General features: G+C 36.8%; 1 protein-coding gene across 29 annotated transcripts in view; it reads left to right on the top strand.

Moving 5' to 3' along the window:
• The window catches only part of TENM2 (teneurin transmembrane protein 2), a 1,465,234-nt gene that overhangs the window by 319,593 nt on the left and 1,121,122 nt on the right, over window positions 1-24,519 (top strand). For 26 of the 29 annotated variants that reach the window (XM_083799339.1, XM_083799307.1, XM_083799308.1 and 23 more), the window contains one exon: window positions 17,010-17,077. The exons of the other annotated variants lie outside the window; for them this stretch is intronic. The gene's annotated coding sequence lies outside the window, so the exon portion shown is untranslated. The remainder of the gene's footprint in view (window positions 1-17,009; window positions 17,078-24,519) is intronic. 29 annotated transcript variants of the gene reach the window in all.

The raw sequence follows: 24,519 nt of genomic DNA, 5'->3' as shown, positions 1-24,519 counted from the left end.
GAAAGGAAGTTGTTTGATTCAGGCATGTAATTGTTCCATGTCACCTTATATTCACCCCAGCTAAAAAAAGAATTTTGCTTCACTGTCAGTGTTTAGATCTGTCAAATGATAAGGCCACAAATAATCGTATATAATATTGTTAAAGCTAGACACGTGGGCAGAAAAGGCTGTAGCAGATTGGAAACAGCTCTCTCTTGTCAATAGAGATTTTGCATCTCTGAACTCTCATCCAATTTGCAAGTAATTAAAATTTAATGCTCTTTAACATGATTAGGAAAAAATCTTAATCATAAGGCAGATTGACCTACATGTCTGATAGACTGAAAAAATGTCACCTTACACAAATTTCTTCTGATTACAATTCTCAGTGAAACTAGTTGTTTGGGAATGAGATTCTGCAGACTCTGGACACAGGGTATCAACAAATGCCTTTGAAAGTTGATTAAACTCAACAGTGCCAACTTGTATCATCTTAAGGAGGTGTGTGCAGTGCAGTAGTACCAACCTGTACATAGTTTCCTGAAGACAGAATTTCTAATCTTTCTTTAAAGTCAATGTTCTCTCTCTTTTTTTTTTTTTTAAGGAATTTGAGTTCATTTTAAAATGAAATTCATAGAATCATTGTAGAATCATTTAATGGTTTTGGTTGGAAGGGACTTCAAGATCGTATAGTTCCAACCCCCCTGCCATGGGCAGGGGCACCTCCCATTAGACCAGGTTGCTCAAAGGCTTCAAGAGTTCCAGGGATGGGGCATCCACAACTTCTCTGTTTCAGTGCCTCACCACTCTTATAGTAAAGAATTTTTTCCTAATATCTAATCTAAAACCACCCTCTTTTAGTTTAAGGCCATTCCCCTCGGTCCTATCACTCCACTCCCTGATGAAGCTCTACAGGTTTTCCATAGCCCCCCTTTAAGTACTAGTAGGCTGCTATAAGGTCTCCCTGGAGACCTTATATCCCAGTTTGATCTTGATCAAGTCCATGCCTGATGGTGATGAGCTAAGATAAAATGTATTTTATTAGTAGGATAATAATGCTACAAGATCATATATATTCAGATATGTCAATAATAAATATAGATCGGAAAACAGAAAAAAGGTTTCTAAGCTCTAGCCAAGCAGGATGTAGTGAAACATTTTCAGACAAGGTGGAGTATGGAGGAGACATTATGATAAGACAGAAGTAAGAAATTAATGAATTAAAAAGTAAAACTTGTGACCTTTGTCTTTGGATGTTCAATTTGCTGGTATCCTCAAGAGGGGGCTGGTAAGGCTCTTAGTTGTCATTTGTTGATTGTTGCTGGTACTGAATTTATATTGACATTAATTAAATCCGTGCTTGAAAGGTTGTGCTCGGAGACTTAACATGGCTAGAAAGAGATACTGAAGGGATGCACTACCATGCTTGGAGATATTAAGAAATCTCATAAGTGATTGATTCATATACCCTCCTTTGCTCAGGATTAAAATGGTCACTAGGCTTTTTTTCCCAGAAGATGATTTTCCCTGCATCAAATTGTAGTCAACTGGATTTGGGGTGGGTAGGAAATGAGGAAATTTGTCTTTCTTAGTTGCTGGGGAGCACGTACCTGATTATCTGCATGTTTTTTACTTAGGAAACTTTGTTCTATTCTAGGGACAAGGAATGCTAATAATGTCGTTAATATCACACTCTTCCTTTAGCACATCTGTAATTTTTAGAGTCTTACATTTCTGTCAAAAGGTCATAAGCATGTTAAAGAACAGTGCCTGTGCCATGCCATGTGGTATACAGAGTGAGTGTCTGTGGTCCATTCTGGACCAATCATCTTTTTCTGGTGAGATAAAACTTCTTCTGAGTGCTGAATCCCTTCTTTCTCTGTGTTTCTGTGCTCTTAGATGTGGCTCTGTAGCAAAATGCCAAAATGCTTTCCAACTCATGGCTCCATTTTTAATTTTCGTAAATTTTATCAGAGATGGGCTGGTGTTCCTATATGCAGGAATACCCAACTGTCTTACTTCTCTTTAATACTGACATCTGTCCACTTCGGGGAGGGGGGGGGGGGGGGGGGGGGGAAGTATCTTTCTAGGTACTTTTTTGATTCCTACTGAACATAAAGGAAATATTTCATTGAACTATCTATTGTAACTTCAATAGTTCCTTGAGTAGTAATTGCTAGTTTAGATCCCAGTATTTTATTATGAAAAGTTTTAGTTGTTCTTCCCCATAAGCATTATTTTGCATTTATCAACACTGATTTTCCTTTGCTATTTTATCATAGTGATACTAAATATCACTACACATTCTGTAAGTCTTCTCACCTCTCATTTTTACTACAGTGAATAACTTTGTAGCAGCAGAAAACTATCTCACTTCATCCCTTTCCCAGGAGCAGCAAGGTCCCCAGCATAGACCTTTATAGGACTTTGACCATAAGAACTAGCTATTTATTACCTAAATATCATTTATAGTCTGTTAATTGCTTACAAATCAATGCAATGACTTTATTTTGTATACCATGGCAGCTTAATGTCAAGAGTGCTTGACAAAAGACTATAATGAAAACTCTCTGAATAGCCAATCATAAACTTTTCCTATTGGTGATGGCTTTGAAAATTCATGTTATTTCTGTAGAATATCACTGTCCCTACAAGGATTTCTGCTTGTTTCTCTTATATAATATATGCATGCATTGCTGATTCTACTATTCTTAAGTATTCCTGCTAATCTATTTGATACAATATACTGAATTTTTCTGAGTTCCTCCTTTATAAAGTTCTGAAATCCTACTTTACAGATTTTTTTTCATATTTGTTATATTCTGTTCTTTCAGTGCTGAAGCATGTTTAAACAGTAAATAATGCCATATGTGTAAGACTTGAAGGCCATCTTCAAGAGAATGCTTCTTATTTGGTGAGAATGTGTGAAAGAGGAAAAGTAAACTGGGCCAAATTCTTGAACTAAAAAATTTACCCTCTAGTGTGCCACTGATCTAATTTGATACGAATAGCCAATCGATGTGAAAAAATAATCAGCACTTCAGTAGTCTTGCCTAAGCTAGTCATGGCAGCCTAGAGGTCAGTGCAAATCATGTAGTTTGCTTGGGAATATACCTAAGTGCCCAACTGGGCTTTACAGCTCCAATTTACTACTGCTACAGTTGGTATTGTGGTAATCAGTATTCATTCTGATTAGGTTAAGGCCTTAATTAAACAATAGACTCATCATAAGGCCAAACTTACTCTGATAACTGCAAGGACATTTCTGCCCTTTAATTTTACTCAGGTCAGTATGTCCTTTCCTTAAAAGTAAGCTGAGGAGACCTTAACTGTCTTAAGTGTACCAGTACGTTTTGGTAAATTTACTAAAAGCATTAGTCTTGAGTGAACACTGCAATACCAGATGCCAGGATGAAAGTAGCTCAGACACAAGATTTTACCTGTCTGCACAGTCCCATTCTGGGTGTGATCACTATCTACATAGCTTCAAGTTAATTGAAACTTTTAATTTGATAACCTTTAAGCAATAAGTAGTACCTTAAGCTATTTTTTATTTTGAATGTTAAGTATATCTGATTTGGTATGCTAACAAAATAACAAATGTGAGACCTCAAAATATCATGTTATAGTCACTTGTATGTAATAGAGTGTATTCTCATGTTTTTCCCCATAAATAAATAAATAAATGCAGAGGTTGAATAATATCAACCTGGAGTGGAAATACTGTGATGGCAAGCTGAAATGCAGGCACTGTGCAATGTGGGGACCACAGTTTACCAGATAAGTCAGGAGGTTTCCAGTGGAAATTTTTCTTTTCATGGCCAAGTTAAAATTTTCATGGAAAAAAAATTACTCTCTCTCTGATGCTGGCTATAGGCTGTTCCTTTGTGTAGGGAAATACAGGAATAGTGGGGATTGACTCTACAAGAAATATGAACTGAACTTGTTTCATCTGCTGAGATCTGCAAATTCAAGACTAGAGGTAGCCACAAAAGGCTTACTGAAGGATTTTTGAGCTGGGCCAACTGTTGTCTGATTATGTTAAATACATGTAAATGTATTATATTCATTCCCATGCTGTTTTCTGCACAATTTCTTTATTTTCAACTGAGAAAGGTAATAGTTTTCTTGCATTGTTCAAAATTTTGTGTTTATGTGTGATTTATGGTTCATTACCATCTGCCTTAATGTAAGAACTACCTTGGTACCATTTTCTGCATAAAATAGTATAATTTAATGAAGGCAGATTCCACCTGAAGTATTTCTATTCAAGAGCTTATTTGCCACAGACGGTATTTAAATTTGATTAAAATTGGCACAGGAGAATTTTTCTGCATGGAGGTCCATGTTCACAACAAATTTGAAGTTAAATTTGCACAGTAACAGGAAACTTAGAATTACTGCTATTGGTTCCTGATTGCATTAATTTCAGTATTTATACTGCCATAAAATATGTTTATAGCATTGCAATTGATAAGGCTATTAACATTATGTAGGATTAGCACATGCAATTGTATCACTGTAGAACTAATTTATAGTTATGCTACTGTCTCTGACATTCAGCTTGAGATCTAAACACATTTTTTAAATCCATGAAGTATTTTTGCATGAAAATTCTGTTTCCATTTCTAAATAAAAACCAGTTTGCAGTGCAAGTTGAACATTTTCTCAATCTGCCTTTCTCAGTTTTCCTATTTATTTACCTATATCCTCATGGAATGATCTTCTCCATGGTTTCTAAACTGGAGAGAAGCATATAAAAATACTCAAGAACCTTACTTACACAGGCAGGAATTATGTTTTTCATAGACTTTTTTTCTGTATCCTTCATTGTTGCTACAGAGTGGTAATACTGCTAAGGATAGATACATGGTTAAGTATCCACCAGCCTGAGAAATGTGGTAATAATTTTCAAAAAGGGACCATACCTGTTACTTATTCTTATTTTAGAGATGTTGCAGAGCTATTTCTTAGCAAAATGAGCTTTATTTCTGATATAATGCTAACACCCACTGGTGCTCTGAATGTACCTATTATTTGTGATCACTTGCTCTTTCAGGAACTCGTCAGTGAATTTGCATGAGCAAGAAATAATCCCAGATCCAGTGTTTCTTTTTAGCTGTGTTATAATTTAGATCAAAATCTTTTATGAGCTTTGAGAAGTGTCTTGAAAGTTTCCTTCAACGTCTCTGAAATAGCTATGTCAAATTATGATACATGGAGAAAAACAAAATCCACTTCAGTAACACAACATGAATAGGAACTTGGAGGTTTGGCCGAGTGAATACTTGAGCAGCGCGCGGTTGCCGGCGGCTCTCCTGCAGTAGTAATTACTGCATGAGAGGACAGGCTTTCTCACCTCACTGTTCTAAATCCTAAATGCTGATTTTAATGGCATCTGTTCTGGTAGCACATGCAACATCAGCTATATTGTGTCACTGGAGACTGCCTTACTTGTTGTTGCCTCCTCTGATCCAGTATACAAACTGATTTGACAGTCAAATGTGGTTTAAATGTTAGGAGTATTGTAATACGAGCAGTACTTTTCTGCATCCAGAGCCAGACTCCCTCCCTTCTACGATGTGGATTACCCTGAACGTATATAATTGTATGCAGTACAATGTGCTCTTTACCTAACAAAATTAACAGGTGAATAATGGGCTTTGTTCTGCCAATGACAAGAATGAATCAATATTTGCAATGTGTGAGTGGAAAGAAGAATTTTATTATTCTTAGGTGTGAAGATAGTCTGTCACTTCATTTTTCTCATTTGAGACATGGTGCTTTCCCCGGGAGGTAGGACGGTCATAGCAGAACAGCACACATGGGCTGCAGAGTTATAGGCCTGGCAGCACCGAGATCTGCTCTTATATAGGAAGGGCACTGAGCACTTGTCTGAATCCTTTATGTGTACCTTTGGGCTGGTAGCAAATTCCCAGTGGAAAAACAAACAAACAAAAAAACCACACTGCCAAGTTCTTTGGCATACCCTGTGTTTTTTGTCCTAAGAAGCTACTCCTTAGTGCCAGCAAGGCTTGATATCTTGCAGAGCAAGCCATTATGAGATTTCCTAGTGGTCGGCCCTTGAGACATGAGCTCCACTATGTCATTTTCTTTCATTCAAGGCTTGTCTGTGGAAGAAGATTTCTCAAAATCTTGCAATTTATAAGGTTGCTGTAGTCATATCTGTATGAGTACTTCACTTTATAAGCAATGGCTACATCTGTGTTTCTCTTACAATCCTAAAATTATACAACTGAACTACATCTTTATAAATAAAAAGCAGGTATGACACATGAAAGCAACAAATGACTCAGAAGAGGGGATTCAGTCTGTTTCCCACTGACAGTTTCAGTGCCCATGAGCTCTGGTGTAAGGAGGAAGAACAGAGCTTTCAGCATCCCCAACCCAGTCACACCCCCACCCACCCACCCACAGAGGCACTGGCTCTCCCCAGGTGCCCCCAGTGGCATGGCATGTGGCTGCTCAGTGCCAGGCCAGAAGCTGCAGCCTCATCTGTCCCAACAGATTCCCACGGGGCTGGCAGTGTTTCCTTCCTGCCTGCTGGCAGTGGCTCCTGCCACCCCAATTGCACAGAGAAATAGTAAGAGTTCAAATTTACAAATAGTAAAAGAGTTTACCTGCTATCACATTACCTGGGCTTGCACACATCCTTCATCAAAAAGGCAGTTCTGAGCCTGGCCTGCCTTAGCATGAAAATATCTTTGTCACTTGTATTGTGGTAGGGGCCTCGATCCCTGACAGTATTCAAGCTGTATTGGTCACTGCACAGGGACTGAATAACAAATCTGTACTCTGGTGAGCTCCCACTCTAGCTAGAAGGCAAGGGACAGCAGGCAAATGTAGACAGATACAGCAGGAAACAAACAACAGTCATCCATACCACAAACAATGATTTATTTATGTTTTAATGAAGGCAACTAAAAGCTACAAACCAACTGCTTCTGTCTACAGGTCATTCATGCTTGCAAACACATGAGATCCAGAAAGTATGGCTGATGCAGATCTTTTTTTTTTTTTTCCCTGTAGGTAATAGCAATATGTATCTTGCCAAGTTTTTTTACCAAATTAGGAAGATATTTTAAAAACTTGGAGTGGAAAATTCAACTTTCTAATCTACTAATTTATGTTTGCACAGACTTTTTCTTACTATTACGAAGGAAAAGGTTTACACTGCAGGAGGATGTAATACTCTATGTTTTTGTGAAATCCAGCTGCATGTAAATGAGAAAACAACTCCTCAGGAACTGCCTCTTCTCATTTTGTTAAGCAGGTGTGGAAGTTTTCCCAAAATGTTTTCAAGGCATTTCTGCAAATTCAGAATAGAAGTGTAAAATCATTTCCATTTCCCTTTCATAGGAAAATCAACCTGTTTTCTTTGAAGATGCTTAATATTATCACAATCTAGCTATACTTTCTGCACTTAGGAGAAAGTCTAAGTGGTTAAAGGCTACAAAGAGTTCATTGCTGTGCCAGGAAAAGCATGGGAAAACCATGGTTTGGTCAGGCACACTGAGGTTAAGTAAAGGCAGCATGGATGCTATCACTGTCAGCAATGCTAATTATCTCTGCTTGGGCAGGGGCCCAGCAAGGATCCCAGCCAGCCCTTCTCATGTGTAAGATAACAGCAACAATAGAAGAGTGACTGGAGCTTTTGTGTAAAGACTCACTAGTGTTCTGCACTGAGTGCTGCAGTCTTGTGCTACAAAATCTCCTTTAATGAAGAACCTACAGCCAGCTGTACAGCCTATTTGTCTAACAATTGCAAGTGGACAGTCAGCCAAACAGTTTATGAACTGGTGATATAGACTGAGTTGCCATTTTTTTTCTGTCATCTTACTACCAAAATCACTTTAGTCAAAAGGTAATGACATTGAGCATAATGGGTGGTCTTTCTCCCACCGTGTTTGACCTGGGGTTCCCAGTTTTTAATCCCTGTGTCTTGATCACATGGCACATATTTAAAACAATACATGCCGATACATATATTGCTTTATCTACATCTGACGTTCCTGTCGCTCCTTTGCATAGACATGATTTAACCTTGCTGTCTTCTGTTCTCTTGAGGAGAAAATTACAGTCCATTTCTCCTTTGATCTGTCAGCTTGGAGCAGCTGGCAACTTGTCAGCACCTCTTCTGCAGATGGACATTTTGCTGCTCAGAGCAATACCCCAGCAATCTGTACGTACTCAGCCTTGACAAAATGACTGCGTAATCAGTAGCCAAGGAGTCACTTTTCTCACTGCTATTTTGTTTGAACATTTTTGGGGCTTCATACTTCAACTACTTCCAGTTCTTGCAGGTTCTCTTCAACAATCCTCCCCACTGGAAAGAAACAAATCCTTGAAGTTGAACAGCCATGTTCCTAAAAGCAGTAGAAATATTTCCTAGCTTTCAATGATGCCTTCTTAAGCATGTGCTTAAATTCAAGCATAGAGTTCTCTTTGTATCTGATGGTAGCCGTGCATCTGCTAAGACACTTTTGGAGGGTTGAGATCTATTGAGAACTAGCTGAAAGTGTGAGACACATTGCAAACAAAGATCAGGAAAAACAAGGCGACATCCTGTCCTGTGTGGCTAAGAACTCGGAAGCATTAGTAGAACAAAAATGTCTATGCTGCATGCAAATCTTAATGAAATTGGTGATTTAAAATCACAACATTTTTTTTAAATGCAGGTTTCCAAGTCTCATTAACTTCAAACAAGAGGATTCATATTCTATTTAACTAGACTTCACATTGAGCCACTTTTCATTTATAGTATATTCCTAAAGGTAGAAGCAGCAGGGAGATGAAATGACTTCATTTACTGGAATTACAGCTTCTTTTATATAAAACGTTAATCATTTTATATATGACAACCTTATGCTTAATGTTGCTAGAATACTCCTCATAAAACATTATTTTGTGAATGCATAGACTCTCCTGCTGAGCACATTACAGCTTTCAGTGGATGTGCTAATCCAGTTTGAATATATGTAGTATTTAATCTTAATTATGATGCTGAAGTCTATACAATGTTAATTATTCATTTTGCATGTTCCTTGCACTTTATTGTAATTCATAATGTCCTTAATCAAAATGTAGCTTTTAATTATAACTGTAAAATTTGGATGAAACCTGCCTGGTAAGCATAAGCAGACTTTTTTGTTTCACTTAGATTTTAGGGTAAGATGACAAGAGGAACATTTGCCAGTTTGGTGAGAAAAGAGTGCTGAATGAACATTCTACCAAATAAGCAGCATCTCTCTCAGCCCTCCCCACAGCCCACTGCACCAGCTAGAAGCAGCGAGGACTCCTCTGCTGACATTTGCTAAATCAGAAATCTCAAGGCGTGAGAGCACGGGGTGATTTTTAATCCAGCACTCTTGCCTCCTTTTCATCAGTACCACGATGTGGTGAGCTTCTGCAGGTAGTGCAGTGCATATTTCTTTGAAAAGCTTTCAAACAGGATAAGACTGCCATAGCACATATGAAAAATACTGAGAATTAAAAGAACCCATTACAGTTCTAACACCCTTAACAAAATATATTAAAACAGAGGAGTAAATTCACCAGAAAAATAGGATGAGAAAATGGGTAGCAAGGGTTACTCTGAACAGAGATTAGGATTCTGCGTTTTTTGAAGCAAATCAGAAACAATTTACTTAGACTAACACTTCAAATTACTGCTGTTTTTTATATTAAATAGGCTTTAAATAACAGTTACGTGTCAAGTTAAAAATGTTGGGAATGCTGAAGATGATAGTGTCATATCTCAGTTGCAGCATTCAATTGAATATTTATATGACACAGCAGAATTGTAAGTTCTAGCTTTTCTGGGTTTTGTTTCTTTTTAAATGCATGTATATTTAAGTGGAAAAGCATTCAAAAATGACTGAAAGGAGCACAGTATCATGAACGTGTACAGTAGCAAGCAAGTCAGAGATGCCTGCCCTGTTTCTTTCTTATTCTTTCTGGAGTCCTGGAGGAAAAAGAGATACTTGCAGGGTTCATATTGTCATCCAGAGAAGACTAAAACAGGTATAGTCTCATAACGGAAACCTCTGTGTCTTGGCAAGTATGTTCTTGCAACCCCTTGCCATGCCAAATTTACAGCAAGCTACTGATGAAAGTCACTTGTGAAATCACCAGGGAGGAAATCACATCTTTTTCGCCTGAAAGATATATTGGCAAATATGAACTGCCACACAAGCTTTGATACGAGCTGCAGCTGCAGCTCCTCATCTGTCTGGAATGTCATAGTTCAGTAGTTACACCTTTGGTCAGATGTGCTGTGGCAGATCCCAGAAGACTCAAGGAATATATCCTTCTTCATTAATTATATAGTCATGAAATGACCTTTAGAAAGGAAAATAAAATTTCTAATGGAAAAAAAAAAAAACACATTTGTGTCTTAGGCTGTATTTTCCTCATCTAGTGTTTGACACTTCAGATTTGGCTCATGGATAGAACTACTCATGTTCAAAATCCCTATAAGGGGAAAATAAACTTGTTTATCAAGTTGCCTGTTTGCCCCTCATCACCTGGGAGCTGCTGAGCCAACCAACTCACTTGTTAACATATTGCCAGTTTTCAAGAACGAGCTGCTTACAAAAGGGCAGTGGGAGAGGATGAGCACAGAGAGAAGTGTAGGAAATTACTAGGCAGGTGGATTTGTTTTCATGAGTAACAATTATAGGTGTCAGCCAGCCAAACTATCCTTCTTGTTGGGATTCACTTTTCCATCAGATCTGTACTAGAATAATCTAAAATTGGCTAGAACTTAATCACCCTAATCACCTTAATAATGCTTTCTCAGTGACAGATAATTACCCAAAGTTCCTTGATCCATACGTTGAGACATATGTATCATGTCTACATCCCCTATAACTATTTTACAGTGCAATTTTAACCATTTGGGAGGCAGGACCTCACAAGATTTTAAGCAGACACTTGTAGTATCTTGTGAAGATGATACATGCATTCTTTTTCCACGTACGTCCTGTTTTTTTTCAAAATATTTCCATGAGAAGAAAGGTAACCTATGCTAGAGGCATGTGTGGTGTTTTGTGGTTTGGATATGCTATTTTAAAAGTCTCTTTTTCATATTGATATTAATGGGTAATATTCTGCACTTTAGAGGCTTTTGCAAAAAATAGTGATATTCAAGTGATGCCACACCTTCATAAAGCTGTTGTAACATTTAAGTAATTAGCTGTGAATACATCAAAGATCCTCTGGAATACACTGTGCAAGTGCAGATTGGTTGAAACTGTACCTGTCATAAGAAGTACAGGTAGTTGTTTTTGGTTTTGGACAAGTTACTTCATGAAGAGATTTTTGTTTTATATGTTAAATCTGAAACACCTGAGCATACGGTGTTTTCTAAAGCTAGTATAAAAGCTCAAAATAATAGTTTCATTCTTCCTCTGTGTTCTGGAAACCTTGTTCTTCCTGTATGCTTAAACCATACAGACTCTCTAAAGGCAACTGCTCAAAATACATCCATGGTGGAAGAGGAATTCTTTTTCCAATTTTCAGACACCTGTACAGCATTTGTGCATGTTATACCGCATTTACTAACAAGGGGTTACAATATAGACTAAAGAAAATGTTTTGCTGATTTCCATCTTACTGGAAATTCTGAAATTATTTTAATATGTCTTCTTTAGAACATAGTGCTACTATTCTACAACAGCCACTACTGCCTAAGAGAAACATTTAAAATGCATTTTAAAAGTATCTTTAACTGAAGAGCTTCATCTCTTTTCATTCCTTTCCCATTTTCCTATGCTATACTCTTTAAAGGTTTGACCCATAGCATAACTGAAGACAGCAGAAAAATTCCAAGAACAATACAGCCCTTTGAAGCTTTTCCTAATATTCTCTCTGTTGCCACTTTTATCTTTTATTATTGTTGGTGGTCATTTCCTAGCTGTCCTGTGTTTGTAGGATCTTTTGCTTCTCCTCTGTAGCTGTCTTCCATGGTTTCTAGCCCTTTGTGATGTTCAATGAGTTGAAGATTGTGTTATGAGATTGTATAGTAGGGATATTGCTGTGTATATATGATATCATAACAAGAGTAACACCTGGTAAATGAGTTATAAATGGGTTAGAAAATAAATATATAGGTTTTTATTTTAGAAGAGATTAGTTTACCTCATCTATATTTTATACCAGATTTTGCAGACACTGGTTGTCTAGCTTTAGAAAATAATATGGGAGTGGAAAAATTGAGAAGAATAATCAATGGCAAATCATATTAATTTATTTTCGACAATCATTTATGAGTAGTGTTTTTTGTTTTGTTTGCCAGGTTTGTCAAACTATTATCTGAAGGATTTATGCAGATTATTTCCTCCTGCGGTCTGTTTGCAAATTTTACTGTGTAATTTACCATCATTAGTTGTGACGTGATTATTCACCTAAATCACATGACGTTTCTTTTTTCTTTCATGTATTGCTGAAAAAATACAGAAATAAAAATCCTGCTTATATTTGCTATTGCATCTATAAAGTAAGATTCTTACTTACCATTTCCTAAATACTTAGTGCAAATTACAATCACTGCTAGTAAATAATGACTATAGCTGAATAAAGCTGTATTATTATGGTATAGAACTGATTCTAAAAGTAGATAGTGGGACAATATAAATTAACTATTTAATGTAAAATCGAAAACTTGTTGTAGAGGAAAAAAATACACCTTGTGTATATCCTATTCAAAGAAGAGAGCAAGTTCCAATTTGCTTTAAAAAATAAATTATTGTCTGGCACAACCTCACTGCACTGACCTGACTCTGGTTCCCTGGCAAATTGCACTACCCTAAATTAGCAGAAAATAAGTATCAAATCCTCCAAAAGTTTTTTTGTTTGTTTTGTTTTGTTTCTTTATTGACAAATATATCCTTGTGTTCTATTTTTAAAAATATGCAGAAGCTACACTGAAATTATGTTGAGATAAATAACTGAAAGCAAAGATTGTATGATGAGGCTTCTGCAGTCTGTGCTTTATTTTATTTTAACAGTTACAGGTTTCACTTCTATGAAGTCCATTGATAAAATATACATATATATATATAAAATCTGATAAAAGACTGTTATGTATTACTGCTGCTTTTTGTTAACTTCCATCTTTCTGCTTGAATTTAATCTTTAATCCCGAGTGATTGACTGGCACTGGAATTCCACATTCAAGTAATACATTCGTTGTTGTTGTTGGCTGAGTTCTAGCTCAGGTCTGCCCCAGAACTTGCTGTTCAGTATTACTACCTACTGGAAATGGGTAATAATAGCTTGATAACTTCTACTTTGTGGTATGGTTTGTGCAGTGCGTCATGTCACTACACAGAGACTTGAGGTTTTTCTGTACAGCTTTGGAATCTGAGGCACCACAATGTTTGAGGAAAGCTGCATTGGAGAAATGCTATTCTTGTTATCTTAGAAGGACATTGGTGGTGCTGCAGAGGGGCAAGGGCAACTGACCGGCCAAGAAATAATAGAAATAACAAGTAAGAAAGCAAAATTGTTCTCTGGTGTTTCAAAAATAAATAAAGATGATGCAGAGAAAAGAGGAATTGAAACACCTTGCCACTGCTCATAATGATAAGGGAATCCTATGAATAGGCCAAGAGAAACATAATGTCTATCACTGCAAAGGACGTAAAAATGCCAGTTGTGTTCAACTCTATAAAGTGCTATCCAGCAGGGGGGACAGAGCCAGTTAAAGATTTGCTTAAAAGCTTTTTTCGTAAGTATATTTGACTTTCCATTAAAGACTTCTCCACCAGCTGAAGGGAACGATGTGAGATAATTCATGCTCTGTTAATGGATGGTGGATGTCACACTTCAAAATACTTTCACCATTAAAATAACCTGTATACTTACAGTCATGTATTTCATATATCTCTCCTCTACTCTATATGGAAATGTATGGATGTTGTATTTAACTTTGAATTTAGGAGTCCCTGAGATGTTATTTATCCAAATGCATTCCTAAATTATGAATATCAGATCACTGATCTTGTGGGTCAGATCAGTTCATCACACATAGGTTATATGTATAAGTATTTTACTTATCCAGGTCTAAATGAAAAGTACCATTACTTGGATTATTAACACAGTATTTAGACTACATTTGATATAATAAAACATTTGATATGATAAAAATATTTGTGTGATATGACAATATACATATTAAAATAGATAATGTTCCTTAATTTACAGATACTAATTTCCTAAATAATTCTCATTTTTCAGGTGATGAGTTTTAAAAAAATCCTTTAGTACTTCTGTTTCTTTTGACTGTAAGGCAAGATATAAAGAACAACTACGTAGAGCAATTTTCTGTTGTCCATGATTTAGGTTGCTTTCAGAATTGACTTTCTGTAGTACTGAAATTTCTGATACTTCTGTATATAACTACTCTGACAGCATAATTCTGTCAAAACTGTAGCTTATCGTTATTCCAATCGATTTTTCAAAAATATTCCATTTTTATAATAATTTCTAGCTGTTCTTGAATTTAATGCTACCTGGATTATTCAATAATACTTGCTTATGCATTGTCACACTAAAGACCATAAGATTAAATTCAGCATGCACTCATAAAACAGAATGGTAATTTGTACTTGAAAATTAAGCACCTGGAAGTGCTACAGAAATACTCCTCTTAAATGACTCATCATGTATTTAATAAGAGTCACTCTTAAAAAGACAAATTTCTGTTCTTATTTGTGAGTTTGCCAGAGCTTCAGGTTAACAGTCAAGGTTTATGGGTTCTGTTCTGACTATTGCCAGGGTATTCCTTGATGTGAAACAGTTCAGCAATTTCTCTTAAATTCAATTTAACCAATATTAAAAATGTTGCTTGTGTCTCGTTGTTGGGGTAAGAATATTTGATGCAATGGACTCAGCATTCACCCTGGTAACTGCTGGAGGGTTTACTTCAGACTAGCTCTAGTTTGGTTCTGTGACCTGAATACCTATCAGAAGCTAGGGCACATTACGTGTCTTCCTTGTGCAAGTTGTGTTGTTTAGTTTCCACATGTTCTGCAACTTCTCTGCAGTGCAAACCAGAACATGAGACTAGGGACAATTGCTCAAAAGCAACTGATTCAAACTAAAATGGTGACATCAACACTAGCCAAATAAAAGACACAAATTAAATTGCTTCCAGTTGATCACGTAAGAGGATGCTATGAAGATTCAAAATGAGCTCTGATGTCCTGAGTCCTGTGCAGAAAGTACAAGGCCTTCTCCTTGTTAACAGAGAATTACAGGGTTAAAATTTGGTCAAAACTTTATTGGCACAAAGGGCATATGCTTTCAAGAGATCAGACGTGTAGAACAGATGCTGTAAGCCAAAGAAGCACTATTTCGTGGTTGCCTGAGAGTACTACTTACACATCCCTCTCATAAAAGAACAAGAGATATAACCTAATGGCTCTTAATTCCCAAATGAAGAACAGATAAGTTGACAATTGACAAGGGGCAGATATTCCTGGGGCTTTGTTTGTAGCTAGGAGTGACCTGAGATACTGGAAGGCAGTTTGTACTGGGGGTTCCACGCTCCTGGAACTGTGGAACTGCACTGATGCAAGAGAATGGGGCTGTAGCACCTCTGTTCCCAAACAATTTGGGGAACTAATTGTTTCTTAGAAAAGAGAGCTAAAATGTTCAAAAATAAATTAGGTGTCAGTTTTGTTGTCAGGCTTTTTAATTTTTTTTGTCATGTACAGGTACTCTTTGTAAACAATTTGAAGAGTTTGTGCTTGCATCGGCTTGTGCTCTGTAGGAGTTTTCTTTTAACAATGACTTGAACGTTAATAAGCCGGTACCCATAGCTTGTGCCATGTTGCTTCGAGAGATGAAAGCCTATGACTAAAATCAAACAGAAGGTCATGGGGTTATAACTGCCAGCCAGATGCAGAAATAGAGTTGTGTTAGCATGGTTTCTGCATTTTACTTACTTATTTATTTATTTTAAAGAAAATCCTGTCTTCCTTCAATTTCCTCAGCACTCCTATACTCCAGAACATTTTTTTTTCTTTTTTTCGTTTTTTTTCTTGTCTTTTTGAGGAAGGAGGGCATTTATTAAGTATGTGCCAATCTGAAGACCTTTAATGTGTTGCATATTCTTTGTACTTGTACCTGGATTACAAACTACTGCCAGTTTATAAGTACAAAATACAAAGATACAGCTGCATGTTGACTATATCCTGTTCAGTACTCCTAGGAAAGATGTTTTGTTAATTTGACCATTTAGATTTAGTATCCAGTACAAAATAGCTGTCACTGCATAGTTCTTAAATTGGCAAAACTGGAGGCATAAGGCCTCCAACTCTGATCAAGCAGAGGTAAATCTATAGACTTCTCTGCTGTTTCAAAATCCAGGCCCAAATAAGTACTTGCATATTTACTTGAATTACTCCTGTTTTTTTTAAGTGAGCCAACTTTAAAAGCTAACTTTAGAAACTTGATCTAAGTTCTGAAACAATATTTCTGAGATAATTGTGTGTGATTGTTTGGAGTAAACTGTGTGGTAGAAGGATGCTGAACCATGCTATTTGTATTACACTTCTAAAATTAAAACCTTATTCAGTGTTTGTTAATGCAATTGAAGTAAGTATTCAGGATGAGACCATGTGATGTTAAACTTGTACTGGAAGGAAAATTTGTCTTATTGTTAATATTACAGATACATATCAATAGATAAGCAATAGAGGAGTTAACTGCAACATACGGTTGGCATCATTTAAGCAGAGTCCTGTCTCCACACCCAAAAGTTATTGAATACAGCTGTAAAGGACTTGTTAGTGGTGGAAAACCTGAAAGGCATAAGCTGATTGTTAAGGTTTTGGTGCCTTTTGCAGATGCATTATATGAGGGATTGTGATTAATACATTGGAGGGGTTGATATTTGACAAGTTTGAACAGAAACTTTTGACTTGTGTGGGGTATACCCTGTGTGTGTGTGTGTGTGAAGTCCTGTGCTTTCACATGGGTAACAAACAGTCTTGTTACAGGTCTGGCTGTTCTCTGTCCTAGCAGTAAGAAGCTACTGCAGCAGACAGGCTACATGTCGGAGTATCGGGTGAGTGCCTGATTGCAATGTTGTTATGTGTTTTTAGCTGGTAGACAGTGAGCAATGCCTTGGGAACAATGGTGGTAACCCCTTCAGAAAAGGCTGTGGCCCAGTAGCTTTTCTCAACAGAGTTAACTTTACACTGCTTGATCCTTATAATTACAGGCATTGTGCTGAAACGTATGAGAAAGTTTAACTGTCTAAGCGTACAGGCTGCTGGTTAGCTGAGAATATGAATTGGAGAATGTTTTCTGAAGTGTAATGCTTGTGTATATTGGTGATTTAGATATCTTGAACCTGTGTATGTGTACTTACATACTGATAACATGTATATGAGAAACACAAGCTTTGGTAGATTCCTTCATTACAGCTTATAACATTTTTTTCCCAAAAAACATGTTTAAACTTCGCAAAGAAAAAAAAAAGTAGCACTCTTAGGAATGTAAGAAGGCTTAAATGAGCAAGTTTTAGAGCTTTTACAAGTTTAAGTGAGAGGTAAGGATTTGTATTTAAATTGGTAGATAGACATTATTAAGTATCTTGAATCACCTTTTTTATTTTTTTTTAAATGATGATTTTTACTTTTCTGTAATAAAGATATATGCATAATACCCAGGCTAAGATCTCCAATTCAATGTGAAAATGAACTAAGAATAGTGTTTTACTTTTTCTGAATTGGCATTGCTTAATTGCATTTTAATGAACTAACTGTGTTTTACAGACCTGAAATGACTTTAATAGCCAAACCATGGACAGTTGATGTTTTCATTGAGGGTTCAAAGAACGACTCTGTCATCTGCCAATTATTTTCTTGGTTTCAGTCGTGAAAGGATAATGCATACAGTAATGTAAATTAAAAATAGCTATAATAGTTATAAAAGTGTATATGAAGTACTGCTCTTCAGTGCCTTCGGTTTATGTCCTAGCTCCATCTCTGTTTCTAGAGATCAGCGTAATTGTGCAGCAACAGCAGCTGGGGGACCTTTTTAAGTAGCCATGCTGTAATTCAATTATCCTACCCCCAGAAGCAGAAAGACACGCTGTCTCCTCCTGGGTATGGCATGTACCCTGCCTTTCTGTCTTTTGCTATTGAACGTAAGAAAAGGTAATAACAAGAGCATAAGCAGGATTGTTTGAATACCTTTAAACAAGAACAAAAAAAAAAAAAAAAAAATCAATGCCTTAGTCTTTCAGAGGACTGTGTTTATTCCTTCCCTGAGAAGTCAGCTAAATTATAACAATTACTAGGTATTCCAGGAGAGTTTAGATACGTCATTCATTGAGGTGTCTACTGCGTACGATGTACTATTCTTAGCTTTGGCACGGGAGGAGCCAACTAATGCACTATGATTTCATATTCTGCTTAGGTTTTCTAAAGGGTTTGACAAAATTTCTCACAGAAGTTTTAAAATGAGCTGCCAGGGCATTAGAGGGGGAAGATCATAAATGTTTAAATAACTGTTAAATGATAGGGAATGCAGAATAGGAATAAATGGGTGTTTCTTATCATTCAGTCCTTACAATAGGTTGTTCTTAAAATTGGTTAAGCTTCTCAATGGGCTTGTGCTCATACCTGTGTTGTATAGCACACTTATAAATAACATGGAAGGGGGTCTGAACAGTGATCTAAGTTTTACAGTTTCTTTCAGGTAGTGAGGGGGAGAACTAGTGGAATGCCAATAAACATCGAGGTGAAACTCAGTGTAACTTAAGAGTGGTGCACGTATAAAATAAAGTAGAATTTCTTTTTGTATACAACGTTGTCCTTGAAGCAGGGTGAAAAAAAAAAAATCCAATATCATGCTCTAGAACTGTAATAATAGGTGGTTCCATAGAAAAGCCAGGTCAGGGCTGAATAGGAGTGAAAGAAAAATTTAAAAAAAAAAAATCAAAAAAAAATCAAGTGCTGGTTGACTATTAGGAAAGCAGTGAAGGATAACACAACTTTGGTATCCCTCTGCATAATCCAGGGCTTGTCTATATCTCAGTTGCTCTATGTGGGTTTGGTCACCTGGACTTGGAGAGTGGGTACTGGAGCTGAAAAAGCTTCAGAGGTAAGAAACAGGAATGAGGTATGGTATGGCAGGGTTTCCATACATAGGATGAGCTATTAGGCTGAGACTGCAATTTGGAAAAGGGATGATTAGCGCTGTCACCTCTGATCATCTACAGAATGATAAGCTGCTGGAAGAGAGTGGGTAGAGAAGTGAATTACTTAAGGCTCCCGAAAGAAGAAACAGAAGTGTTTCTTTTTTTTTTTTTCTACAGAGCTGGATTTTTTGTGTGTGGTTTGTGTGTAATGACATTATAGATCCCCTGCCAGGGGCACCACGTTTGGTTTCAGAGTGCAGCCCAGAGCAAGTGGCCTAGGCCCCGAAACTACAAAACAGTGCATAGTAAATATCTAGGCAGTAAATATTTGTTGATTTGATTAATGTGTTATGTTCCTTTGGACAGGAGGCTGTTGTACTAGGATTGCTACTGCTTTTATAGGGTATATTTATAAAAGGACTTCACTTCATCCCGGTTTTTCCTCTGGAAACAAACTTTCATAAGCGGAGAGCTGAGAACACTGCAGAATTGTAAAATGAATTAGAAGTAGTAGGCTTGCATCCCTTGAAGTCAGTGAACTTTCATCTTGGTTTGGAGGCTTCTACATTCATATAGATTAGAAATTACGAAAATGTGTGAAGATGATTTCAGGTGTGTGGTTTACATATGCTAGGCACAGGTGGATGTGCTTTAGTCTTGTGTAAAGCACTGTTGCTCTTTAGTAGTGTTGATAGTTTGTTCCTGAGGAGCTTTGGAAGGGACTGGCTTATCATTTAGGTTTCAGGGTTTTGTGGGATTTTTTGTTTACATTTTACTGCAAACTATGCTGAGCTGTCTTGCTTTAGAGCAAGTGTCACAGAACATGTTGGGGAAAAATGGAGTTGGTTTGAGCTGATGCATTCTCTCCGTTATTGCATCCAATGATGCTAAGTAGACAAAAAGGAAATATGAGTAAGATTCAGTTGACAGACACTTAAATTCAACATGTCTGATTGTGCCTTGTATCAAAAGACTTTCATGTGTTCTGATTTTTAGATTAAGTAACGTTTTTCTCTTTTGAGATCTGTTATCCTGTACATTACAGGTTTTAGAAAAATGCAAGTTAAACTACAGAAATAATCATATGCTTCTCCTATTTATTTTTCTCATTACCAAACATATCGCAAACACAGTAATAATATGAAACAGGAGCAGAAGTATTTCCTGATGTTCTTATCCCCAGGTAGCATGACTATTAACCTAATTGCCCAGCTACTTAGATTGTGGAGGGGGGGGAAAAGGGTAATTTGGGTCACAAAACCATAATTAAGAAGTCCTTTACAAATAAGAAGCGTGCAGCTAACAATTCACAGTTTGAAATGGTCTTGTCTGTCTTGGTTATATAGCTAGCTCTGCTATGATGTGTAAGAACCCCTCAAATATTTAAAACAAATAACTGCTACGCTGTCACTCTTGCAGATTGCAGAAAAAATAAACATCAGTTAGTAGGAACCTTGTATGTAGAGTTCAGCAGACACTTTTGTATATGTTTGAATTATTTAGGAAAAGCTAACTTAAAGAAATGAGTTTGCAATTGGAAATGAAAGATTTGTATTTGATTCCATCCTGGTTTTTGTAGTTCTCTTTGTTGCAGTTTTACACTTTCATGTGAAAATTGCTTTGATACTTTTGGGATAAGATTTATGTCAACCATTCAAAGCCATTTCAAAAAAGACTTGGATTTTGTCAAAGGCAACTTGTCAGGCTACCAATGCCCTGAAATTTGGATTTGAGTTACTGAGCATCATTATAAACCAATTCACATAAATTAGTCATTGAAAAATATCTTTATGCTTGAACAATTTATAAGCTTCATACTCATCAGCTAGATATATTCATAATGATTTCATGTTTAGCTCCTGGTTTAACAAAACATTATGGAAACCAGCAGCATTCTGAATATCATATTGGTGGTTTTTAACATCAAAAGCAAGTGGTTTTCTAGGGCTTTTTTGAGATTTAGTGTTTTATTTTATGTCTGTGAAGGACCGTAATCTTGTACCTTGAAGGATCTTCTGATTAATAGATAATATGTAACTATGTGCTTCAAAATTCCTTAGGATAAGAAAAGAGGCTCAGAATCTTGTCGATTTTAAATGGTAAAGCTCATCTCTAAAGAGCTAATCTCATTAATGTACATATTAGAAGGATACAAGAATTACAGTAAAGTCCCTTAATTATCAAGAAATACTGTAATTGGAAGTAGTGACTCTTCTTAAAAACAGGAGACTTGCATGATGATTATGTAAGTCAACAGTCTGATTTTCATTCCCTCATTCTTTAGTGACAGCTTCTGAGGTAAAGATGAAGCTATGGGGTTACCTTTCGTCCCTGCTCCTTTTCCTTACTGACAATGATAAACTGTTTCATGGGTGTTCTTAGGACTTCTAGAACAGCTTAATAGCAATGCAGAAAAACTAATAATGTTATTCTTCCTTCCTCTTTAATACTAACAAAAAACCTCTGGGAGACCAGTGTCCTGATTTGGGTTAATTTTCATAGGGACTGGTGTGTGCCCTGTTTTGGTTTTCAGAGAAACATAATGCTGATGACACACCAATGTTTTTTGGTTGTCGCAGAGCAGTGTCCCCCAGAGTCAAGGCCATTGCAGCTCCTCGTGCTGCCCTGCCAGCGAGGAGGCCGGGGGTGCTCCAGGAGCAGGGAGGGGACAGGACCAGGACAGCTGGCCCAGGGTGGCCTCAGGGACAGCCCGTACCATGCGGTGCCTTGCTGGTGGTAACAGCTGGGGAGGCAGTGAGCAATTGCATTGTGTATCACTTGCTTTGTGTGTGTACAGATTATTATTTTCCCTTCATTTTCTGCTTATTGAACTGTTTTTATCCCAACCCCCTGGTTTTTACCTTTTTTTTTTTTTTTTTTCTCCTGATACTCTCCCCAGCCCACTGAGGGGAGAGACGAAGGGCTTTGTGGTGCTCAGCTGCCTGTCAACAACCAGAGTATCACTTACTCACACACCCCAGTGAGATCTTCTAGCATATTTGGTATCAATTCAGCCTCAGATAACAGAAGAGAGTTCTAAAAAGCATTCACAGCAGCACAGGTATGCTTCTCCCCACACATACAAGTACCACTGCATTATTTTGGAGAAAAAAATGTTGTATGTGACAGGCATTAATGCTAGAAAATTAGTCACTGAAAATAGACATGGATCCATTCAGGCTGCAATAGTCATCAAATGCAATATGTATGACTGGTGAATATTTTGTAGGGTAGGCTTTTTCTGTTTTTGTCAGATGAGGTAGTGTACCATTATTAAATTTCACTATATAGTTGGATTTGGTTAGTAATATGCCTGAACCTCTGTCATTCCTGAAGGAAAAAATCAGCAATTACATGTCTTGTTATTGTTATTTACTACTTGTTCAGTGTACACATTTAACAATTGGGAACTTTATTGGATGCTATGAGCAAACACTTCCAGGGCCAGGATTCCACGGAATAAGACACACAATCCATCCCAAATCTGAACACACATGCATGTAACTAGAACAGATAAGCTCTAACCCCTGGGAGATAACTTAGAAATCCAAATCACTTCAGGGCAAACTTCTTGAATGTCATTCATTGTGAGAGGTGTCCCTCATTTTGGAATTAATTTTACCTCTGGACCACATAGGCTTGAAACTGGCTTGCTGTGGCTACTGTAAATTATTTATGGGAGGAAAAACTGTATGATGAAGCTGAGAAGACAAATATTATTGTTGGAAAAAGACATGATTAGGACGTTACTTAGAAATGTCTTATCTGCTCTTCTAATTAGATTGCTTTTTCTCTTAATGTACTTAACTTGACCATTTAAAAAAAACAAACAACACAGATGGAAAGGGATCTGAAGGCTGTTTACCAATAAAGAATGCTTGGATTCCAATGTAGTCTTCTGATGCTTTATTATGTGGGCCAACTTTGTTTTAATTCCTAGTAACTGTCCTTTCTCTTTCAAAATTAAAACTTGAAAAATTATGGCAAAAAGCAGTCTGCAGGTATGTTCTGAATATAATACAGTCAATATGACATTGCTACTTCAGTATGAACAGAAAGCATTCTGTAAATGCCGTTTTCTGAACTGATTTTCATCAAATTGATTTATGGTTGCATTAACTAATGTCATCTATCACTAAGCAATATTTCTGTTTTATTCAGTGTTCTCTAAAGTACATATGAGCCTCTGTATGCTTATTGTTTTCCTTTCAAAGCTTTAAAAAGAGTGTATACAAACAAAATGGAGGATTACATTGGCATGGCACCAACTTGAATACTCAACTGAACTCCTTTGTACAAGACCATGGGTCTGATGTGAGATTTCTGCCCCTCAGGGTTTTGTTTGTTTGTTTGTTTCTTCCTGTAGTTATAAACAACTGTGTTGCTATTTAGAAAATTAATAATTTGGCCAATTGGTGTGAAGTTCTGACATGAATGTTACAAGAAAGTTAATTGTTCTAAAAAGTTTCAGTCAATGGACAGGTTTGTTTGCTTAAAAGCAACACAATGAACTACCTATGAGCTAACCGTTGCTGTGTGGTATAAGAACATCCAAAGGCATAACTTTGTCCTGTAAACATTACAGCTTCACTTTTTGCAGTTTTCCCTGATAAATGTTTTCCCAACGTGTTGGGAAAATGTTGGGTACAAAAGACATTGCAAGAAGAATTGTAAGAAGAATGTAGAAACTTATCTTAAATGTCAAGACTCTCCAAGCTGTTTCTCACTGCCTGGTCAGCAAAGACATGTATTTGCATGGTGAAGTAGAATTGGAGGATCTAAGCTCACTCAGCAAGGACCTTTATTTTAAAAGTAAAAAAAAAGTGTTAAAAAAAACAACAATAAAAATAAAAAAAATACTCAGAGCATAGCCTACCATCACTGGGTAAAGATATTCTGTGGATTTTACGGGCTCCAGGCACTTGCAGGCTCCTTGGAAATGCAGTGTAATTAAAAAAACTAGTAGTGCTTGGAAAAAAGAGTAGTAATGGGGTGCAGTTGATGTATTAGCTGGAGTTGTTTTTGTGAACAAGTAGGCAATAATGGTAAGTCATAATTTGGAGTCTTTCAGATATACTGTTGAAAGGTGCTACAATCACAGATTGACGATTGTAATGATTCACACTTATTTACCACAGTTGATTAAGTTAAATTCAGTGATGATACTCTTTAACTGCAGCCTAGTCAGAAGAGCTCTTATTGGTCAAGTAAACACAGATCATTAACTCTAGTCATTACTTGACTTGGAAATAATGGCTTGCAGCTATAGTAACTCTCAGCAAAATCTGGATTTAATATAAAGGACCCGGGGAAAGGTTCTCACTGTCAACCACTAAACAACATAAGCACATAAATGCTTA

This window comes from Anser anser (assembly GCF_964211835.1).
Source record: "Anser anser genome assembly, chromosome: 14".
NCBI classification, from domain to species: Eukaryota; Metazoa; Chordata; class Aves; order Anseriformes; family Anatidae; genus Anser; species Anser anser.
Note: the sequence above shows the minus strand (reverse complement) of the source record. Positions and strands in the feature narration are given on the sequence as shown.